We start from the raw sequence: 23,611 nt of genomic DNA, 5'->3' as shown, positions 1-23,611 counted from the left end.
TGCATTTCACCCCCCGTCTGGAGCAGGTGGCCTGGGCTGTCCTGCAGGGAACTCATTCTGAGAAGAGCCCAACCCACTGGCTGCTCTCCCCAGGATGCTCCCCTCAGCCCCAGGCCAGCTCCAGGGTGACTGCCAAGCTCCTTGAGCTGTCCACTGTGACACACGTGTCCCCATCCACTCACTCACATCTTACTGTCCCTGCCCCAGCCTGCTGTGCCCACGAGAAGAAGCCAGGCAGCTCTGGAGCAGACAGGAGACAGCGCAAGCCCAAGCTGAGCCTGTGTGGAGGGATGGGAGGAGCTAGCAGCGGCCCGCCGAAGTCAGGGGCCTCCCTCCCGCCTTGTCCCTCCCCTCCCCATGTCCACAGGAGAAGGTGGCCATGGGCCTGGCAGAGGCACAGCTGCTCTTGCACTCCTGGGCCCTGGCAGGTTAGGGTACAGCCCCAAGGGTCGTGTACCCCGAGACTACATGTGAGGGACACCAGACGTGTCCCAGACACACCGCAGCTCTGTTGTGTGACATCAGAAGGAGAGGGACAGTGACAGGTCCCACTGGGGCCGAGGGGGTGAGGGCCTGGGATATGGAAACAAGTGGTAGTGCAGCGTGGGGAGAAATGCTGTCACCGGTCGGGGTGGTCCACGCCTGGCCCTGGGGCTGACAGTCGCAGGGACTTCTTGCTGTCTCTGTCCTTGCTTGGTAGGACCTGGTTTGCATTCAGCTGTGGGCTCAACCGGGCCCTAGGGCTCCAACCAAGGCCAGCGCCAGACCCAGCAGCCCTGTGTGTGGCTGAGTGACCTCACTGGGCCCTCACTGAGGTCGAGGCCTTGGGTGGGCAGGATTCAGAACCTCTGTGGGCAGTGCTGTGTCACTGCTCGTCCCTGCTGCAGGCTGCAGGGGCTGAGCCTTGGGCCCCTGCCTGCAGGGGACCCCATGTGAGAGGGAGACGGTGAGCCTGGAGCCTGCTCTGGGGGCAAGGGTCAGGTTTGGGGGAGGCGTGAGTTGTAGCCCTAGTGAGGGTGAACCACGGTGTGTGTTCTACAGCTACATGATAATCTCGCAAGAAACGTGGCCTCGGAGGAGAGAATGTGGCCAGGTGGCCAGAGCTGATGCCTGGCTACTCCTTCCCCCCTCTGAGATGGCCATGCCCAGTGGAGCTGCCGCGTGACAGGGGCACCAGGAGGGCACAGCAGGTGAGGCAGAGAAGTGAGCAGAGCAAAGCCATGGATAGGTCCCTCACCCAGGTCATGATTTGCGTCCTGTGGGGAGGGACACAGCCTGGAGCAGAGAGAGAGGGACCCCCCCCAGCACCTGGCCACCCTGGGGACACAAGGCAGCTGAGGCTGCTTGGATTATGGAAGGTGTGGGTGTTTTTTGGTGTGGCTCTGGGAGAGGCCTGCTGACAGGGCGGTGCCTGCTTCCTGACGTGGAGACATCGGGGTCCCACCACTCATGCGGGTGCCGTCCTGGTTTGAGTCACCCCGGAAACAGCGGTGGCACCCAGGCAGTGTCTGAGACGAGCCCACTCAAGCTGTGAGAGTGCCAGGGACAGAGAGATTTCAAGAGGCAGAGGAGGACCGCTCGAGCTTCTTGCCCAGAAGGTCCCTTGTATTTGGTACACATTTCTATTTTCACCGTAAGCAGACTGCTTCCAAATACTGTGTTTCTCCTCTACTGAAAACAGACTCAGTGTGATTATTTCTGTCACCAATTTGATCCGACACAGTAATTGGGAAACCAGCTGGGTACCTTTCACAAGGAGAGTTCATTAATCATATTTTTTAAACCGGCTTTTCTTTTTGCCTTCTCTTTTTGAAAACTGATTTAAAACTAGATAATCTCTGTGTGTGATAAAACTGAAACACGATAAAGGAAGTAACATGATGAAGAGAATAAAGTAAATTTCTGCTCTGCCTCACAGCATTGTTACCTGTGTAACCTTTCACAAAATGAACAGGTGTGTGTGTGTGAGTGGGTGAGTGTGCAAGACACACCCACGACATCTGTGACATCATGCTCTGTCTCCTGAAGTGTTGGATGGGCAACAGCCGGAAGAGACCCTTCCACGCCTGTGTGATTCGCCGGCTCGCTCTCCAAGCCCTCCTGCTTGTTTTGTGGTGCTGCCTGGTTAGAGCAAAGTACGGCGCCTCCACGCCGGCTGTGGGCTCGTGATTCCGTGGCGTGTGCTTCCTGTGTCTGGCCCATGTTCTCGGTGCACATGGATTCTCCCTGGCCTTGTCCCCCGAGTCCCTGCTCGGTCCCCTGGTCCTCAGACCACTCGGTGTCAGTAGCAGATTCTGGACAGTCATGGAGATGCCCGGACTTGGCTTGGACACTCCTGCCCTTTGCTCTGTTCCCAGTCTTCTGTGCTAGCGTCCACGTGTCTCATGCAGACGACACACGTTCACACGGCACAAAGGCAGCGGATGTGCAGGCAGCGCCCCGTGAGGAGCGAGGCCTCTGCTCCCTGCTCCGGGACACAGCAGGGCAGCTTGCTGCGGGATTCAGGTGCCCCGGGAGATCACAGACGCTTTTGTAGAAGGGGTGCCCTGCAGGGACCCCTCAGGCCTCTCTTTTCCTGTTCCACTAGGTGTCTGGGGTTCCCTTCAGGCTTTTGTGTGGAGGACTCCTGCTGCTCACTGTCCAGGAGCTGGGCCGGACGCCGGGGGTGGAGCCCTATCCCCTCTGCTTTGATTGTAACTTCCTGAAACTTGATTTGTGGTAACGGATGGGCTCGTGGAGCTCTGGGGGACTCCAGGTGCCCCTCCAGCTCACCGTCATCCTCACTTTAATCCTGCTCACTGGGCTTGGCTTCTAGAATGCACCTTGCACTTTCAACTCACAGATCTACTTCTCTTTGCTCCCTCCAAGTTGTTTTCTGCTATCCTGTGGAGAGGGAGGCCTGGCTGGGACATGCGGATGCAGAGGTGGCCCTGGGGTTCCAGATGCAGGGGACGAGGACACCCGTTGAGGCGACATGGCTGTCAGTTACCGGCTCAGCGCACGGTGACCCTCTCGCTGCCTCAAGGTCCAGGGCTTGATGTAGTTTGTGATGCCCATTCACACACGGGGGCTGAGCGCTCACAGGTATACACATATGTGTGCACACACGCACCCCGAGTGACCCTTAGCCAAAATTGGAGCCGAGAACCTGAGGGGCTCTTGCTGCAGCTGTCATAGGTAGACTCCAGAGCCACACATGAAGGAGGGACAGGTAGGGGGACCAGTGAGAGGATGCCCAGGGAGACCGAGGCAGAAGCCCACTGCCTGGGCCAGGCCCTCACACTCCCAGCCCAGCGTGGAAGTTGCTGAGCTTGGTGCTCCAGCCTGTAGGGAGGTCCCTGGTAGCCCAGGTGCCCTTCCTGCCCCGACTGTTGCCCAGGTTCCTCTGCCACCCCAGGGCCTGGGTCCCTTCAGAAGTGTCCCCTGCCTCTTCCTGAAGGCCACACACAAGGAGCCGGGACACTAGTGGCTGGCGGAGCCCTGCACCACACCAAGGCCTGGTCCCGCAGACTGTGCTGAACACGTGCTGCGGGGGACAGATGACCCAGGCAGACACAGCCGCTTGCTGTCTCTGCTCCTCCCATTCTGGTAGCCCGCCCTTACCTCTCCCAGACCTGGCTCACCTTGGCTCATCCTCCTCCTGCTGCTCCTCCGACACTTCTCCGCCTGGCCTCGAGTGCCTGTCCGGAGGGGTGGAGAAGTGGACTGACCTCACCATGAGGGTCACCGCTCACAATGAAGATGAGGATGGGATACATTGCTGGGCCACCACGTCACAGTCCACTCTGGCACAAGCACCACAGCCCCTGCTGAGGTCGCTCGCCCAGCCCTACATGGTGTCAGTTCCTGCTCTAGGGTCTCATCCTGCACCAGGTCTAGCGCATCCTTAAGTGCCTGCTGCCCCACCAAGAGATCCGCAAGCATCAGGGTCGCTGTCTTCTGCATTTGGCCAGCTCGGAGTGAGGAGGGTCCGTGGTCACAGGGGAGGAAGAAGCACAAGGCCAGGCGGCCAGGCCTCGGCTGTGTCCAGAGCATGCACCTGGCTAGGCTGAGTGTTCGGGTTTGGTTCTTGCCTCTCCCTCTGTGTCCTGACCGCCCCCCAAGTTACCCTTCCTGTCCAGGCAGGATGGCCACATGCTCACCTGAGCACCTCCGTGGTCTGCTGTCCCCTTAATTCACAGAACAAGCGATGCTTCTGTCTCCACAGTTCTCTTAGCAACACTGTGGGCTTCCTGTGAATCTAATGGGAGTTCTCGCCACTAGACAGAAGGCACCGCATGTCTCTTAACACCATGCAGAGTCAGTGTGGACACCTGAGAGCCTTGAACAGCTTCGGGGCAGGCAGGAAGGTCACAATCCAAGTCCAGACTTGGCCCAAGGCCACGGTGGACTTGGAACACCCTGCGTGGATCTCTGCCAGGGGTCTACGCTTACTTTGAGGACATTTTGATGTCTAAAAAACTTGGATGATAAACGCTTTATGTCATCCTTTTTTTTTTCCTTGTTTGTTTTGTTTTTTGTTTTTGGTACTGGGGATCGAACTCAGGACCTTGCACTTGCGAGGCAGGAGGCAGAACCACTGAGCTAAATCCCCAGCCTGCTTTATGTCACCTAATGTTATGCTATGGACCACAAATGCTTATGTTTTCTCTACATTTTGCTGAAAACCAGAAGTTGCCCTGTGATTTCATCTGTACAGGTCAGTACTTCGTCAAAGACTGGAAGAGATTTTCCTGAGGTTCTCTGGAGATGCCCTTCTCTCCCAGTCTCTCGCTTCCTGTCTTTTCTTCCTTCCCTGGACCTCAGCCCTGCTCCTCCAGTTGCCGCGGCCTCCTCAGACTTCCAGTGTTATCTCAGCTCAGCATCTGCTGGGCCCAGAGATTCTCTCTGAGGTGACAGAGCTCCCTCTTAGCAATCTTCCTTCCACTCTGCCTGTTGTCTGATGTCTAAAAAGTATTTCTTTGCATTTGGTTTCAGTTGCTCAAGGTGAGAGAGTAAATTTGCAGCCTTGCCTCTCTTAGTTCTGTTTAACTACAGTGATTCTGTTTTCCCCTCACCTGGGAAGACAGTTTCATGGCATGGTGAATTCTGGTTGAAAGTTATTTCTCTCAGGCCTTTGGAAATATTGCTTCTCATAACTTCCATTCTTGTGGTTTAGATGCCAGTTTAGTTGTTGTCTCCTTGCATTACTCTTTCGTTACTCTCTAGCAGCTTCTGCCGTTGACCTATGGATATTCCTAGTGCCAACAGATGTATGTAGTCGCAGGTCTGCTTGGATTCTATTACTCAGGGTCACTGAGGCTTGAGGATCTGATGCACAGCGTCCTCCCTGCTCTGTCCCTGCACTACTGCCTCAGCTCTTTCTTAGCCTCTCCTTTCTTCCCATCCTTCCTTCCTTCCTTCTTTAGTGTAAGTGTGTGTGTGTGTGTGTGTGTGTGTGTGTGTGTGTGTGTGTATGATATTGGAGACTGAACCCATGGCCTTTGCATTGAGCTGTATCCCAGATCTTTTAATGATTTTTAAAATTTTGAGACAGAGCCCTCCTAAGTCACTAAGTTACAAGTTGTGCAGAATGGGTTTGAACTTCTGATCTTCCTATTTCAGGCTCCCAGAGTGCTGGCATAACAGGCCTGTGGCATTACTCTCACTCTGTCTCCCTTCTTCCATCTCTCTGTCTTTCCCTCCCTCTTTCTCTTCCTTCTTTTGTGGTAGTGAGTGTTGAATCCAGGAAGCTCTCAGTTGTACCGAGTCCTTTTATATTTTACTTTGAGATGTCCTCTCATTTGTTGCCCAGGCTGGTTTTGAACTCTCAGTCTTCCTGATCAGTTTCCTGATAGCTGGGATCATAGGTGTCACCACCATGCCCTGCCAGTTTAATTTACGTTTTTGTTCTGGGCCCCAGTTATCCACAAGGACCTTTTTATTCCCTAGGATGCTGTATTAGTCAGCTTTCCTGATGCTAAGCACAACACTTGACACCCACAACCTAAAGAAACAGAGGTTTCATTTGGCTCACGTTCAGGGACTCAGTCCCTGGTCATCCGGCTCCAAGACAGTAGCGTCGTGGTGGAATGGTGTGGGGGAGCAAAGCTGCTCAGTTCGCAGTAGCTGGGAAACAGCAGAGGAGCAGAGCCGGAGAGGACGGAGTGAGGGACCTTGGTAGCTCCCAAGGCCACACCTCCACAACCTCCCAGCTCGCTCCACTAATTCTCTGGGTGGCTCCAAAGCCAGGTGCCTTGCTGCAGCTAAACTCAACCACACAGCTGCCCTCCTCAGCAAGGCTGCCCCTCACCTCTTTCTGCCATATCCAGGCAACTTCTATAAACTCTTCCAGCTCACCGGTTTTATGTGCATCTGTGTCCGACCAGCCAACTAATTTGCTCATACCTCTCAATTCATTTATCTCGCCCACCCTGCCCTTTGGTGCTGGGGATTGAATCCGGGGCCTCCCTCATGCAAGCCCAGCACGGCTCTACCACTCAGCTGGGATTATAGGAATGCTCCATTGCACTCAGCTTGTCCACTGTCGTGAGACCTTCTGTCAGCTTCAAACTGACTTAGCTGCTTCGCTTTGGAGCCCCCAATTCCTGTGGAGTCCTGTCCTGGCCCCTGTGACCCGCCATAGTGGCTCCAACTCTGCGCTTACCACCCCCTCCCCCACGGCCTGGGATTAAGGGCATCTCCCCCCGACCAGGTCCCTCGGCCCTTGCTTTCTCACTGGAACCTGGCTCTGCGCACTTAGCTGTGCTTAATCCATGGGCTGTTGCTTGTCCACTTCCCCATGTGTTTCCGCCTCCGCCCTCCCTCTGCTCTTGGCCTCCTTCAGATCTATCATTTTTATGCCGTATTTACCCTCTGAGCTGGCCAGTTACAAATGTCCACGGCTCAGCAGCTGCCTCGGGATGGAGAGCAGCCTCTGGCATTCAGTCTGGTATCAATTACTGCTGTCATCTCCAGCCGTGCACGCTGAGCTCTCCTGAGCGGCACCTCCTGGCCCTCTGCACTGGCTCTGGGACGAGTTCTGGTTCTGCCCCTGATGAGTTAAGCCATTGCCGCCATCATCATCACCATCAGTTTCCTGCAGAGTCCCCTCCACTGGCTTCACCCTCGCCCTCTTCCTAAACTGCGGCTCCTCTGGTTACTCAGCCTCCCTTGCAGGGGACCCTCCCTTCCCCGGGCAGGCCCTGCCCATCCCCCTGCCCTCTTCTGGAGTGGTCTTTGGGTGCAGCTTCCTACCCCAGGCCTGGATGAGCCCCAAGGCAGTGACGGCGCCGTCCTGGCCCCTGACACATGCTCCGGAGACTCCCAAGCAGCACAGAGGCGGATGGGGCTGGGCTGAGCCTGCTGGCTGTGGCAAGTGGTGGCTGCAGCATCTCTCTCAGGTACCAGAGCTCACGGGCGCCGGGCCCTGGCAGGCTCTCCCAGAGCCACATACAGCAGAGGAGACAGTAAGCCTCTGACTGGGGAGACCCCGCTGATGCCCACAGAACCGGGGGCCAGGCCCAGTCTAGGTCTTTGCTGTGGACCTGGGCTGCGCCCCCTCCCCGGCCACTTTTTTAGGCCATAACAGCCTGCTCTCCAGGATGGCCCTCCGGTCTCCCCTCCATTCTGCACAGGCATTTATCTAATTTAATTTTTCAGGCAGTCCTTAAAAAACCCAAACACTTAAGGAATTGGCTTCTGCTTGACAGGCAGATCAGTGTAAAGCCAGAGGAGGCTGCTGCGTCCTGCCTTCTGGAAGAGGTGGCCACACGGCTGCAGGGGTATCGTGCATTTCCATTCTGGCTGAGAGCACCCCAAGCCCTTCAGGGGAAAAGACACATGAAATATTCACAACACAAGTGAATAAAATAAATATGGGTGTGAGGCAGGCAGGAGGAGTCTTGGGTCCCCCACAGCCTCTGAAGCAGGGAATCTGCTAAAGAGGTGGAGGCTGCTCTCGGCTCCCTCTGGGCAGTTTTGAATCAGATGCTGTGTGAGACGGGACAGTGTGGTGGCTGCCGTTTGGCTGACGAAGTGGTGGCTGGAGCCATCTGTGCCACAGAGGAGGCACAGCCCCAGGTTCTTGGGGCAGTTCCTGCATGACTGCTCCATGTCGCCACCTGCTGCCCACCCTGCAAGGTGCAGTCAGATGGGGGTGGCTGATGCGACCAGAGGGAGGGACTGTCCTAAAGATCTCCATCTTTGGATCTTCCAAGTAGACATCACGGGGCTGTCTGCCATCAGAGCTGCCTTCATAATGTGAAGTTCTGTAGGAGGAAAAAATATCCTGACTAGGAAAAGTTGGACACATTTTGGAAGGCTCCCGTTTCTTCAACTGAGGCCACAAGCACAGCCCCCACCCCAAACCCAACCTGGATGGGGCCTGATGGCGCTGCTGGGGTGTCCATCTCCTTCACAGACCCCTCATGGTAGCAGCACCCTGGCAGTAAAGGCCGGTCTCCTTCAGTGACCATAGAGCTCATCCGGCTACCTTGCTTCCCATCCTGCGCTGAGCCCAGCCTCCTGGTAGGATCCTCACTGCTTTGGCTAAAATTCTAAACCTGGTGGGGTTCTGGCTGCCATTGGGGTTGGGCCATCCTCTTCCTGAGCAGTTGTTAGGTGTGATTGTGGTCTGTGTCCTGGGGCTGCTCTGCAGGCTTTGATAAGCCCGCTGGGTCCTGTATCCCTCACCTTTGGGTCAGAACCAGCACGCAGGTGAGGCTGCCACTGTGAAGGTGTCTGGCGCCGTGGCTGCAGTAGGTGAAGAGGCCAGGCAGGCAGCGATGCTCCTGGGGTCCTGGGCCAGTCCCCCCTCTATTATCGCCCCCAGCGTTCACAGTGGGAAGACCTGGCGCCATCCCCTGCCCAGGACGTCAGCTGTGGCAGCTGCTCTGGTGTGGCCCTGCACCTCCTTGGCAGAGGTTCAGGCTGTGGCGATATGTCATTCCCTCCCTGTGGCAGGTCCTGCATGGCCAGGGAAGGAGAGTGATATCACTGTGGCCACCCTCTCACAGCCTTGAACATCCACCCCGCACAGTCTACCTCAGGAGTGAACGCAGATGTCTCCTTCTATCATTCCTTTTTCTCCAGGACATCCTGGGGCAGGTACACTCCTCCTTGCCAGAAGCATAGGACCCATGCCACAATCACCTGGTGTCCAGAGAATAGCTCCTGGTTGACCGTAGACTCAGCCCATCCTCGGAGCTGTTCCCTTGAGTCATGGCTTGGCTGGAAATCCCTGCCACCCTCCACTCTGCTGGCCCTGTCCTCCTCTGAGCACCATGTCCCTGTCAGCACACGCCTGCTCCCCCAGGGCACTCTTTCCACCCCTCCCAGGCACTTCCTTCTTCACCCCATACAGCAGCCTCTACTGGCTTCTGTCTCCAGAGACCCCTTTGCCTCTGTAGAGTGTCACATAGCATGGACGCCTATGCAAGTGCTCTGTTGAGCCCGACCTTTCCCTTAGTCTAACTTTCGAGGCTCACTGTGGTGCCTTCCAAAGCACATGGATTGCTGGGTTCCACCCCTCCCCGTGGCTGTGACCTGACCTGTGCACCCACCTTCCCTGCTGTGTGTTGGTGTTGCTTCTGGTTTTGGAGTATTATGAACATGGCTGCTATGAGCACCTTGTTTGTGGGCAGAGGCACCCACTCTTTGGGGTACATACCTGGAAACAAGTGCTGGGCTGCCAGGTGGACATACACCCAAGTTTGCTGGAAACTGTCAAGACATTTTTCAGAGTGGCCATACCATTTCCAGTGTGTGGGTTCTCACTGCTCAGTCCTCACCGACACTTGGTAATATCAGTCTTTCTAACTTTTGCCATCCTGCTGGGTATGCAGTGGTTTCTTTTCGTTTTGGTTATAATTTGCATCTCCTTTACTTAATGATGTTAAATGCTTTTTAACACTCGCATTGGCTGCTTGGAGCTACTTCTCTGTGAAGTGTCTCCTTGTCTTTGCCCGTTTTATTGTGTTGTTTTTATTTTTCTTATTACTTGTAATTTTTACCTATTCTGGATAGAAATCCTCTGTCACACAGACGTATGGCTCATATTCTCACCAGACTATGGCTTGCTATTTAACTTTCTTAATGGTGTATTTTGATTTTGATGAGGTCTAATTTTTCAATTTTCAATTTTACTGTTCGTGTTACTTTTACCCTGCCCTCTTCCCCAATGTCAAGGTCAGAAGACTTTCCTACCCATGCCTCCAGAAGATGTTTGTGTCCCTTCTCCAGTCCCTTTGGATCTGGGACCCATTTCAAATCCTTGTACATGAGTGGTTCATGGCAGGGCCAAGGTTCAGTATCCCCCCTGACATCAGCCATGGTCATCCCCGGCTGCTGCACCTTCTCATCCCGGTGGTTGTGCTGAACGGGCCTCCTGCAGTCAGGTCTGATGTTAGCTATGGACTTTCCAGGAGCCTTTGTCTGAATGTGAAAGCTTCTGCTTCAGTTTGCTGAGAGTTTTATCATCAAACAAATTGAACTTTATGGAATGCTTTTTCTCCATCTGTTGCGCTGATAATATAGTTTTCCTCCTTTCTTACGCATTTTACATGGACGGATTGCCAATTGTTAAACCAGGCTCTCGCCCCAGGGATGGCTTTTCTTGGCCGTGATGCATCCTAGGTCAGACTTGCTGGACTTTGGCTAAGGCCTCCTGGCAGTACTACGAGGGGCACAGCCTGGGTCCTGGTGTCAGCGTGTGCAGCCTGTGACTGGGCAGGTGTGTGGCTTGGTGTGTGGGGTTAGCACTCTCAAGAGCACACCATTCTTCCTCCCTGTGGAGAGACAGCATTTACCAGATTCTGTTTCTGTGACAGCCATAGGACCTTGTGGGGTTTCATACCTGCCCTGGTGGTAGAGTGTGCACCTCAGGCACTAAGGTGCTCACAGGAGCGGTGCTTGGCCCCTCCTTGAGGTGCCTAAGGCTATGCAGGGGTCCATTATTGCTCCTCCCAGTAGCAGCAGAAAACCTCCCAGTGAGGTTTTCCCTTTTCCTTCCCTTCCTTTCTTCCTTCTTCCTCTCCCCCCAATATCTACCCCCCCCCGGGATTGAACTCAGGGTTTTTTCACTGACCAACATCCTCAGCCCTTTTATTTTTTATTTTGTGGCAGAGCCTCACTAACTTTCCCAGGCTGGGCTTGAACTTGTGAGTCTTCTGTCTCTGTTATTCTGTATGAATTATATCTATCATTTTGAGGACCGGAGTCCCAGATTGGAGGACTCTCCCCTACATACCTGCTCCTCCTGTTGACGGTGGCGCACCTGTTTCAGCTGCTCTGCCCCATCTCTCTGTTGTCTCTTCCGTCTCTTCACTCCAAAGGTGACTTCAGGCTGCCACTGTAGGCTCCTGTGCAGATCCTGGGGTGAGAGGAAGCCAGAGCAGGGGGGCCTCAGACTGGAGTTGTTGCATATCGCTGGAGACTGTCAGGTGGAAGGACAGCTCCAGGTCAGGAGCAGCCTCAGAGCAACATGCAGCATTCCCAACGGGGGACCTGAAGTGGCTTGGTGATGCCCAAGGCCTCATTTCGGGTGGCTGAGAGGCACATCTAAGCCTGAGACAGGCAACGCTGCTCTCAGATGGATATTAGCCAGGAATGCTTGAAATTAAGAGCATCAAATTCGAAATAAGCTGAGAGGTGACACACGCTCAACCTGATGGGCGCTGTCCCACAGCCTCCAAAGCAAAAAGGTGGCATACATGTGCCTGGGAGAGGCAGTATGCTGGGTGGAGTCACTGGGGCTCTCCTGGGGTGCTGTGCAGGGGAGCAGAGGGAAGGTGCCAAACTTCTTGTCATGTACAGACCTCCAGGGTCCTCTTGGTGCTGGCCTGAGGCCACGTCCTGTGGGCATGGGAGACACAGAGACCAAAGCCTGTTCTCTAGGACACAGTGTGTTGAGCAGGATGGACAGCGCCTTTCCTACAGCTCATTTCTGATCTGACTGTGGAAGGCGTCTGACCTGTATGCACTTTCCCCTGCAGACTGGATATTCTGTATCCACCACATCTACCAAGATGAGCAGCTCCCTATAGGGTGGAGGGCTGGGCGCCCTGGGGGACCCCTTCAGCTCAGTAGCATGAGCTGCCATTTCCCTGGGTCAACCAGGGCTCTCAGGTTCCTTCACTGTCACTTCTCCTGTGTCCTCCACAGGGCGGGCACAGGCCTCTGGACAGCAGAGGGGAACAGCAGCCCAAGCCTCAACACTTCGAAAGGGAAGGCTCAGTGCTGGGAGGAGGGCCGACCTGCCTGAAGCCCCAGGAGCAGGGGTGGAGGAGATGTTCAAAGAAAGGGAAAAGCTCCGGCCCAACAGGCGGTGACTTTCGTCCAGCAAGGCCTTTTGGGGTGGCTGCCAGAAACGAGGCTCTGCTTGCTTCCTCACTTCCACGCCAGTGCCTTCATGCCTGTGTCTTCGCATGCACACCGCCCTCACACACGTACTTCACACCCCTCTTCCACACCGGTGCCTCCACACCTGCACCTCCACACACGTGCCACGCCATTTGGTTCCCACAGTGACCTGAGGTCGAGTCAGGATGAGCGTGTCCGCATCTCCCAGGTAGGGATGGAAACTGAGGCTCAGAGAGGGAATGCCTGAGTCAAGAGACGGCGGTAGAAGGAAGCTCAGCCCCGGCAGACGTGGATTCCACCTTGGGGAGGGCATGTTCCCCAGCGGAGAAGAAGGGCAGCCCACAAACGTCCCCCGTGTCCCCCCTGGCAGTCATTAGCCTGCTGTCGCTTGAACCGTCGATACAGTTCTATGACCCCAAGCAAAGCAACGCAGCCGGCTCTTGAGGTGTGAATTGTCCTGAGGTGAGTACTAACCCAGGTGGCATCTGGGCCAGGCCAGCGGGCTTTACCCACACAGCCAGTGCTTCATTCTTTAACTTCTCATAGAAGCGGGTCACTTGCAGGGGTGCAGATTTTCCATAACTTGGGAAAAAATATCTTTGCTTTGTAAATTCACTCTTGGGGCAAAGTACTTGCCAGGCAGCTTAAAGAGAAAAATAAGCTTAAGCCAAATACCTCAGTTTCAAGTGACAGTCAATGAGGAACACGGTGTTTTATGTTTTGAGCACTGAGGGTTTTTTATCTGAAGCCCTCCCCATGCTGAGACAGAAACTCCCCAAAAGGACCAGCCTCTTCATCCCTGTCAAAACCATCCACAGATTTTCCCTTGAACATATTAATGCCAGTTTTGTCCCAAGATGAGTGTCACTTGTTATGACAAGTAACACCAGAATGGTAGGATTTCCAGGGTTAATAAACTGTGTCGAACCAGACCCAGAAGGGGGTTGTGGGTTCCATAGGACATGCTGTTGTGATGCCATAATCCCACTCGGGGGTGCAGAGGCACTGACCCCGCTCCAGAGCCTGCTCTTAACATGCCGTGATGGAGCGGGAACAGGTTGGGGCATTGTTGTACTGCTGCACACGACTGGTGGCTGTGCCCAGTACAGTGTTCTGTATAAGGTGACCAGGAGGCCTGGGAGTGGGCAGAGGTCCTCGAAAGGGGCAGGGTAAAGGGCATGGGACCCCGGCAGCCTCCTGTCTTCCCAAACCAGGGTCACCAACTTCACGTGTGTGACCATCTGATCTCCCTTCAGCCCCCCAAGGCCCACATGCTTGTGTGGATACAGACCCTGCATTACCCACGCTTGTTCCCCAGTGGCAAACAGAGGCTCTGTTTTCAGGTCTTGGCTGCACCTCTTAGAGTAGCGTGACCCAGCAAAGCTGCCTGATCTGGCCACCTAGGCTCGGATCACGTCACTGCGACACTTGCAGGCATAGAGCAGCAGAGCAGGCTTCTATCCTGGCAGTGTTGGTTTGGGGCTCAGCTGGCTGCTCCTCTTGCACACGTATCAGGTGAGTGTGGGGAGGCTCAGTACCTTTACCTGTGACTCGGGCTCCACGGCTTCCGAAGGGGACAGAGCAGTAAATGATGAGCTCTCTGGCCAGCCTGGCCTCCGGGTCAGGAGCGTCCCCATGTCGCTGTCTGAGAGGAAGTATTCCGAGAAGCCCACTCACTTTGGCGAGGGAGCTGCACTCGCTCCTGGGTCACTGTGCTGTGCAGAGAGCTCTGGAAGAGGGTGGGGCAGGGAACGTGGGGGCAGGACAGGAGCACAGCCGCCCAGGCAGCTCCACCAGTAAGAACAGCAGCCTCCAAATGGCAGAGACCGTGTGGATCTGTCCCCGCCAACCTCCTGCCAGCCCTGAGGACCACTGTTCAACCCACCTCAAGAGGAGGGCCTGAGCTGGTGCCCATGTCCAGCCCTCCAGAAAGTGAATGACCATTGTCGCCTTCTAAATCTCCCGGCCAACTGTGCTCTGCTCTGCGCCGTCCCAGTCTGTCTTTGGTGATATTTGTGTTTATACATTCCATATAATTTTTAAAAATTCTTTGGCCTGATGGTCTTTGAACTTTTTGATTAGCCAGCCAGTCAGTGACAGCACCTGAGGAAATGTTCCCAAATATACACCAAAATGAGGAAGGAAGACATAAGATGATATTTCAAGACATTTCAATGCCCCTTTTTTTTGGTACTGGGGATCAAACTCAGGACCTTGAGCTTGTGAGGCAGGCATGGTGCCACTGAGCTACATCCCCAGCCCCGTTTCTTCCCTTATTAAAAAAAAAAAAATCATAGCCTCAGCTTAACACTATTACTAATTTAAAATTAGTAATTAGGATACTATTTAGGGAGGTTAGTGTGAATGAATATGCTCTATTATTTTGAACACCTTGGTGTAGTACATTGTGAAACTGCAATTTCAAGGGTCTTGTCTAAGATGCTTAGTTCAATAGCTGGCTGTCACAGCTAAAAAGAACACCTCAGGAAAATATGCAAATTCAAATTTAAAAAGCATGTTGTTGGCTGCGCTTACAAAATCATGATATTCTTTGCTCAGTTCATCCATCAATTATGTAAAGCCTTTTAGTGAAATTCAGCGGGTAAATTTCCATCTTCCCCGATACCAATCACTATCCCAGCAAACTTATTGGAAAGAGCAGCATTAGTATGTTTTCAACAAATGGGTTCAAAACTTACTGCAAATTCATTGGGTAGACTTAAAAAAAAACAAATTATTAAAAAGTCTGTACATCTTAGAAATGAACAAATATGAGAGTTGTTGCAGGTGATAAATTTAACAGGTTTTGGCAACAAAGTCACACGACATTGACAACAGTCCCAGACATGTGTTTTGGGGGTGCCTCTCCCGTCACTCGCTTCGTGTAGTGCAGTTTCTTCTCACTGGTTGTTAAAGACTTCATTTTAACCTGGAGGGGACACATCACGCAAGCTCTTCCGTTTTTCGCTGCATGTGCTCAGGAAGAACCCCACAGCCATTCTTCCCTGCACTGCCTTCTGAGCATACCCAGAGCATCTCCCCCTACACCTGAAGATCCCGCTCAGGGTCCCTGCGGCTCTGCTCCACCTGTCCCTCTAGGACCAAAGGCGCACAGGGCTGCAGTGATGTCTCCACCTGGATCCCACACTCTTCCCCCGTAGATCCCAACCCGAGTCCATGAAGCTGGGGTCTAATTCCTTGCCAGCCTTCCCAGGATAGTTTCCAAAGTCCACGTGGGCCCAGGGCAGACTCAGTCACTTGAGGCCTAAGGTAGGCCAAGGAGGGACTGTTTCAAAGAGTGATGGACTGCAGGGTGTGGTGGCACACTCCTGTAATCCCAGTACTTGGGAGGCTGAGGCAGGAGGATCGCTGTGAGTTCGAGACCAGCCTGGGCTACATAGTGAGTTCCAGGTCAGTCTCAACTACATAGTAAGACCCTGTCTCAAAAAAACAAACAAACGAACAAACAAACCAGAGTGATAGACAGAACCTGGCTGGGCAGGTCACTCTCTCTGGGCTGAGGTAGGAGGACAAGGTGTGGGGCTAGGCCACCCATAAGGAGGGATAGACTGTGGTCCCAAGAGAGAGGGCCAACCTCTCCACAGCAGGAAGTCCCACTGGTCATTGTTTGGTGGGTGGACAAGTAACTTAGTGTGGGAGCCAGCATCATTTGCACACTACAGGGAGCGTCTCAGGGTTGAGGAGTGACTGCAAAGAGAAACACCCCAGGTTTATCACGTAGGTAGGACTCTCCTGTCTCATTTCCACCTCCAAATCGCCCATGTTACCTACTCTCTTGCTGGGTCACATCCTGAGCTATCTAGCGTTAGCTCATTGCTGCTTCTCGGTCCAGGCCTTCCTTCTGGCCTTAGCTCCGTCTCCTTGGGCTGCAGGTTTCAGTAGTCTCTTCCGAGATGGTCTACAGCATGTTCCCTGCTTTGCAGCTAGATGATAGTTTAGCTGGATATAGATTCAGCTGCCCTGACGGAAGGGAGCTTAGTTGGGTAAAGCTGTTAGATGATTATTATTTACCTTCTGGGCAGGGTAGATATTTTTCCCTTCCAACTGGTATTTCAGCTACTGCAGCGGTATTTTTATCAATCTCACTGTTGCTGCTCTTATCACCTACACTTTCTCTTCAGCCACCTTTAAAGTTTCTCTTCTCTTTTGGGATGCTGTGTTTTAACCTTGCTCAAGTCTCAGAGTACGTCTCTCATTTTCCTCAGTAGTTAGTCACTCTCTTTTATGGGCGGGTTGTGTTCCTCACCTTCTCACAGAAGAAAATCACATGAGGACTCAAGGAGACACCATCCTCAAGCCAAGGATGGAGGGCAGCAGCCTTGAGACACCTTGATCTTAGACTTCCAGCCTCTAGAATAGGATTCAATAAATTTATGTTATTTAAGCCCCCAATCTGTAGTATTTTGCTATGACAGTCTTAGGAAAACTAACACACTGACAACCCGAAAAAGTCTTAATCTTTACCTTTTTTAATATTGCCTCTCTCCCCTTCCCTCCTTTCTGCCTACTTTGAACATGTACTCCTTCCTCCCCAAATTCATGCGGTGGAAATAAGACAGTACTGAGAGGTGGGGCAGTTTTAGGAGGTGATTAAGCCACAAAGGCTCTGTCCTTATGACTGGGATTAGTGCTCTATGGCAGGGTCTGAGGGGACCAGCAGGGCCTTGTGTCTCTCACCTACCATGTGAAGACATAGCAACAAGACTCTATCTTGGAAGCAGAGAGCAGCCCTCGCCAGACATAGCATTTACTAGTGCCTTCATCCAGGACTCCTGTTCTCCAGAACTGTGAGCAGTACATTTATGCTGCTTATAATTACACAGGCTCAGGTATTTTGTAACAGCAGGGGAAAAGGACCAAGATATCATCTATGCTGGGTCATTGCATTCTATTTTCCTCCTTTAATGGTCTGTATCATAAACAGATTTTAGTCTTTCTGTATTGTTATCTGGATCATATTTTTGTCCTTAAAGTTTAGTTTGTTAATTCTCATTTCTTTTGTCTTTTTAACCTTTCCTTTGAGTTTTTGATTTTTGTGATTAGATTTTTTATTTCTGCAGTTTCTAAACATGTTTCTTTGGAAAGTCTATTGATGTTGCCTTTTGTTTTATTATTGTTTTTATTCTTCTTGTTTGTTTTTTGAGTCAAGGTCTCATTATGTAGTTGAGATTGGTCTGGAACTCACTATGTAGCCCAGGCTGGTCTTGAATTTACAGTGATCTTCCTGCCTCAGCCTCCTGAGTGCTGGGATGACAGGTGTGGGTCACCACACCCAGCCCTATTCTTTCATTTATCTCTGCTTTGAGGTGGCACAAACCCACCCCCTCTGTCTTTTGCTTGCTGAGTTTTTATTTTTAATAGGTCCCTTTTCCTTGTGTGGCCTGGCTGCTTTATTATGAGTGTGTCCTCCAGCTTCCTGAAGTGTCCTTATAGGAACATGTGTACTTTCCTCTTCCCAGGTACCAGGGACTTCAATCGTTTACACAAGTTTTTATTTTAATTTCTTAGCTGAGAGCCATACACAAAACCTTTCCCTGCTATGTTACATGCTTAGAGCTCTTATTTCTCGGGGGAGTATTTTTCCCGTTTATGTCTCTGGACAGATGGAACACATCCTTGCTGACTTCTTAGAGCACTGGATAGAACTCATCAAGTCTTTTTAATGGACAGGGCTTATGCAGGAGGCTGTGGTCCCATCTAGGCCTGCCGTCAGCTCTGTGTCTTCCCTCACCTCTGTGTTCTCCTCCCTGGCCCCACCACTCCATGGCCCATATCTGGCCTGCCTTTCCTGAGGGCTGCTACTCCCAGAGACAGTTCCTAAGACAACCCTGCCTCATTCCTTTGACTTCTCACTTACTCTGGACATTGCTAGTGATCTTTTTCTTTCTTTCAACAAGGCTAGCTAGCCAAGATTTTATTATCCTTGTTACAGATTCTTAGCCAGGTGAAACCTCACACTTCACAGGGAGCACAATCCCAGGGCAGTAGGAGCAAAGGAAAGATAGAGGGAGGAAGAGAGGAAAACAAGAATGGGGAGACCATCTGGTTTTGTGGTTGAGAGACCTCCACTATCTAGTGAAACCCACTGCCTGCAGAGCTCCACCTTGAGCAGTCTGCCAGTGCTACCTGCAGAGCAAGAGTCCCTGGCTCCTTCTGTCAGGGAGGAGAGGGGCAGAGGCAGCAGGCTGGCCTTGGGTGGGTGGCACATGTCAGAGTCAGCACCAGGCCCGGCTGTGCTCCAGGGAGCCACCCTGTGCCAGAAGTGTCCATGTCCCAGACTCCCAGCAGCAGCTGGCACCGAGACCTGTGAGGGGAAGAACAGAGATGACTCCTTCTCCACCTGTCCCTTTAGAAATGGACTCGCAGTGGGAGCGGAGGGACAGGCATCGAAGAGGGACTTGGTGCCACTACTGGGTTTTCCTGGGGTGTGAGGGGGAGGGGCACAGCCAAGCGAGGGATGGGGTTGTCGCTAGGTCTCCAGGTCCAGGGACAATTGGGGGAGGCAGTGCAGCACGTGGAAACTGCTCTGTTGCCTTGGTGGGGTGGGGCTACCCAGACCTGGCCTGAGCAGGGCAGCTCCTGGGCCCAGGGTGACCACTGACAGAGTGGAGGTCCCCTAGAACTTTTATGTTGATGGTGTATCCCCCATTCCTTGCATTCCGTATCTTCCCTCAGAACAGTTACTAGAGGTCTTTCTTGCAAGGCGCTAAACACACATGAATTTATTTTAAAGTCCAGTAGGCAGGACGGCAGTGCAATCATTAAACAATGACATGGGTGGTTCACTAGCAAACTGGGGTCCCAAATGAGTAAAGCCTGGGCAGTGCCTTTGCCCCTAGCCTCCATCTCACAACAGGAATCTGCTGAGCAGTCCTGTGGGTTCAAATCCGTCCCTGTGGACAGTAGAAATGATTATGTCAGCTGGAGTTTAAGGTGACTCTTAAAAATCAAGCAGTAGGCAGACACAGTGGCACATACCTGTGATCTCAGCATTCTGGGTGGCTGAAGCAGAATTTACCCCGTCTCAAAATACAAAACGTCTGAGAATGAAGCTCAGTGAAGGTTGTGGATTCAACCCCTACTTCCACAGAAAAAGAAGAAAGCAGCAAAAGAAGGTAATTTTCAGGTAAGTTAGTATCAAAAATCTCTTCCTGGGGCTGGGGATTTAGCTCAGTGGCACCACGCCTGCCTTGCAAGCACAAGGTCATGAGTTGGATCCTCAGTTCCAAAGAGAAACTCTCTGCATAACCTAGCACGTCCCTGGCATGTGTGTCCACATCCAGCTCAGCTGGCTGGGTCTCCTCCTGGGAACCTGGAGATGGGCAACCCCTGCTAGGCTCTTTGGGACTAGAGGGAGGGTAGTCATGCTGGGAGGCTCAGGAACAAACCACAGTCATTCTAATTTTACTCCTCATGTCCTGGGGAGACACAGAAGAAGGAGGAGTTTGGCCGAGTCTGCGCGGAGAATCTTCCTAAAAGGAAAGTCCAGGTGACCCGTGCCATGCTGCTATCTTATGGGGAATGTGTGGATGTGGTTTTCTTTTCTCCTATTTATGAGAGATATTAGGGACCTTCCATTTGAAGTACGCAGGCACAGGGAGGCTCTGCTTTCAGAGGGTGGGGTGGGGCGGGGTGCAGGACATGCTGCTGGCCAGCTGCTGGCCCCTGAACACAGTGAGGCGGTTGACAGGATCCTGGTCCTTCACCACCCAGACGTTGGAGACCCCATCCACAGCTGTTGCAGGGCCTGCTTCCAGCCAGGACATTCTGTCTTTCAGGGTTCAGAGCCATCTGCTCCCATGCACAATGGTGTGGATCTAAGTTACTGACACTGGGATGACCAATGGCCCCACCGGCCCTTCACCTGCAGAGCTGCCTGCAGAGAGAAGAGCAGGTGCCAGCTACAATACCTGTGCTCATCCCTGCTTCCAGCAGTGGGCAAGGCGCCTGGGAGGGTGGTCTGGACCAGGTTCGTGGGAAGGAGAAGCCACCCAGAAGGAACTGCAGAAGCAGGTCCAGGGAGCTGGGGTGTCCCTGAGAAAAGTGTGAGAGAACTCAGGCTCCACACTCTTCCCCAGAGTCCCTATCCACATATACCACCTTACTGCACCACGTCTAGTTGCTGCCTTCGTCACCTCTGGTGGCAGGGCTGCCCCTCAATGCTAAGGTGTCACAGTGCTAAGGACACAGCTGTGGCTCCTGATTGGCTAGGAGCAGCAATGGGAGAGGGCACGGGAGGACGCCTTAACTCCTCTGACCAACAAAGCGCAATCACACGGACAGGGAAGGAGTGAGTCAGATGGATTGGCTACAATTCTTTCATGGTGGTACTGGGGATCAAACCCACAGCCTTGCTGTCAGGCAAGTGCTCTGCCACTGAGAAACAGCCTCATCCCCAGAATCCTCCCCTTTTCTATTTTGTGACAGTCTCACTAAGTTGCCCACACTGGCCTCAAACTCTTGATCCCCCCACCTCGGCCCCTGGAGTGGCTGATGTGTGCCACCACTCCTGGCTGTGATGGTCATGATTCTAACGTCAAAAGGGAGGAGAGGGAAGGCCAGTGCACTTTGTTTTGTTTTGTGTTTTCCTTTTTTTTTTTTTTTTTTTTTTTTTTACACCAGAGCAGCTACCGCCGGCCCTGGCCTCCTGCCTCCTGATCTTCTCTGGGTTATGCTTGCTCTCAGAATCTCCACAGGCCTGGCCCCACCTACTCCCAGCATTTGACAAGGACAGGTCCAATAATGAGTGGTGGAAGAAGCAGCCGGGCAGCTGGGGTGTAGTCCTCCTGCACCCCTTCTGGGGTGTGAGGAAGGTTTCAGGAGCAACGTGGATTGTGGGGAGGATTTACTGTGCCTACTCCCCAAATCCTGACTCACCACAAGGTGAAAGTGCTCCTGTGCTGCGGGCTGAGCTTGAGGGTGCTTCCAGGTGAGCTGTAGAGGTGGAGGTGGACCCACCTACGGCCCAGGTCATCAGGGCTGCACACGCGCCCACACTCAGCTCTGCCTCCTGGCATGGTGGCCGCTGTCCAGGCACAGAGGCCCTGCAGCTGGTAGAGCCTAGTGCTGTGTGGCAGGGCTGAACCCCACAAGGGCAAGGGGGTGAGAGAGTCCTTCATGTCGCAGAGGATTTGACTTTAATTACCACTGTGACTGCTTTCTATGTGCAACTACCTCACTTTTAGCCATCTAATGTGGAGCTAAAGAAGGCTCCCACCCCCTCCTTCCAGATGTCCCAGCCTGTGAAAACGTGGCTGCCTCCCAGCTCTCCGGTGGCAGGGATGTGTGTGACAGTCAGCAAGGCCAAGTGCTCGGAGACTTCCGAGGGCTTGTTCTGACATCACTCTGAGCAGCTGATAATTACAAGACTCCTTCCCTCCCCACTCTCCTCCCCCCATAAGCACCCTGGAGTTATTTATAAATGCGGGCCCCTGGGTGCACTGCTCCGGGAGGACGGCACCGAGTGAGAGTGCTCTCTGTGTTAATGCAACACATGGAGGGCGTAGGGTCTCAGCAGGGAGGGCGTTGGGTCCCAGCGGCCCCCAGCAGCTGAGGCCCGGGCAGGGGCTACTGACCCTGTTCTGTTCCCTGCCTGCAGACCTGCTTAGATGGGTAACACTCCAGCCAGCCTCATTGTTTTGTGTATTGAGTGGAGCCAAGAGATGAGCTGCTCTTTTCCTTCTCAGAGTTGGCAGGAACTGGAAATAATTGAAAGTTGTTAGGGGCCCCACACACTGCCCTGAAAACACTATCATTACTCTCCTAATGACTAACTGTGTCTTCCAGGAGGAGATGCAGGCAGCTGAGAGGCCAAAGACTCCTGGGAAGGCAAGAGGGGGAGGCTGGCAGCTTGCAGTATAGCGGCAGGAGGGCCCTCCCAGCTCCGGACTCCAGAGCCACATCCCAGGGTCCCTGTACACTTTGCCCAGAGTTCAGGAGGGTCCAGAGCAGGGCCACTTGGTCTGGGTGTATGGGAGGTCTGCCAGTACCTAGCAAGGTCCTGGTCCTTCATGGCAGGCCATCTCCTAGCACTGCAATGCCTCCTACCAGGCCTCCTCTCCTCCTTCCCCTCCTCCCCAAGCTCGGAGTTAGCCTTGAAGCTCCTCTCCGAGCCCTGCTTGCTGCTATCCAGATGCCCTGGAGGGGAGCCCACAGCCCTGCCCACCACTCCTTCTTTGTGAGGACTCATGACTTGGCTGCTGCTGAGACCCCCAGCCTCTGGGGAAGAGCACCTCAATATGCCTTCTCATCCCACCCAGGCTCTTTCTTTTCTCAGATTGTCTTTGAATTACACAGGTGACATTTGAGGCCTGATGAGAATGCACCCCTGTGACCCATCTCAGCGACTACCACCTGCTCTTACATGCAGCCTGAAACTTTCTCCCTGCCGGTGGATGCCAGGGGCATCCTACCCTACCTGAGCTCTGCCTACCTTTAGAGTGCCCATGTACCTCAAGGGGATGGTGAAGAGTTTCTGCTCTGACCTGGAAGCAGTGGGCAGGCTTCCGGGAGTCCACTTACACCTCAAGGGAGGAGGGAGTGTAGTGTGGACCCCTCTGCCAGAAAGGCACATGACTGTGGCTGGATTATGGCACTGAAGTGAACTCCTGGTGAGTGTGAAGAATCTGGGGTCTCAGGGCTGGGTAAGAGATGTGTGGGCTCAACCCGAATCCCACCTGCAGCCTGCCCCTGTACCCCGCTCACCTGGATTCAAAGGAACAGGGTTAGCAAGGTGGCTTTCACTAGGTCCCCACAGTGGCACTGCCTCCTGCAGGTCTATGGGGGACCCTGCAAAACAGGTCTCCTTGGCCACCTGTGGAAGACTCATCCACAAGACACGCTGTGGTGCTAAGTCCCCATCATCCTGGCGCCATCTGGTGTCCTGGTTGACCCCTTGTTCCAAGGCCTTAGGAAGCCAGCTAAGTTGACCCTTGGCTGCAGGGCTAAAGCTCCATAAGGATGGGACATAGGGCCCTTACTGCTAGCGATGCTGTGACCTGGCTCACCGTCTTTGGTATGTGCTTTTAGTCTTACTGATAAGAGGTTACAATCAGAGGAGACTGGAGAGCCTCCTGAAAACAAAATAGAATCAAAGCAAAGGACAACGCAGGAAGGGAGACAAAGGATAATGAAAGAAATAACCAAGACATTCTGTTCCCAGAGGACATCTTCGGCAGCAGGTCTTCGCCTGGGATCACCACTGTCGAGTCACCTGAGGACAGGTGTGCCGGCCCAGAAGCCGGCCCGGGAG

This window comes from Fukomys damarensis, unplaced genomic scaffold, assembly GCF_012274545.1.
Source record: "Fukomys damarensis isolate Sample0158 unplaced genomic scaffold, DMR_v1.0_HiC HiC_scaffold_24, whole genome shotgun sequence".
NCBI lineage: Eukaryota > Metazoa > Chordata > Mammalia > Rodentia > Bathyergidae > Fukomys > Fukomys damarensis.
Note: the sequence above shows the minus strand (reverse complement) of the source record.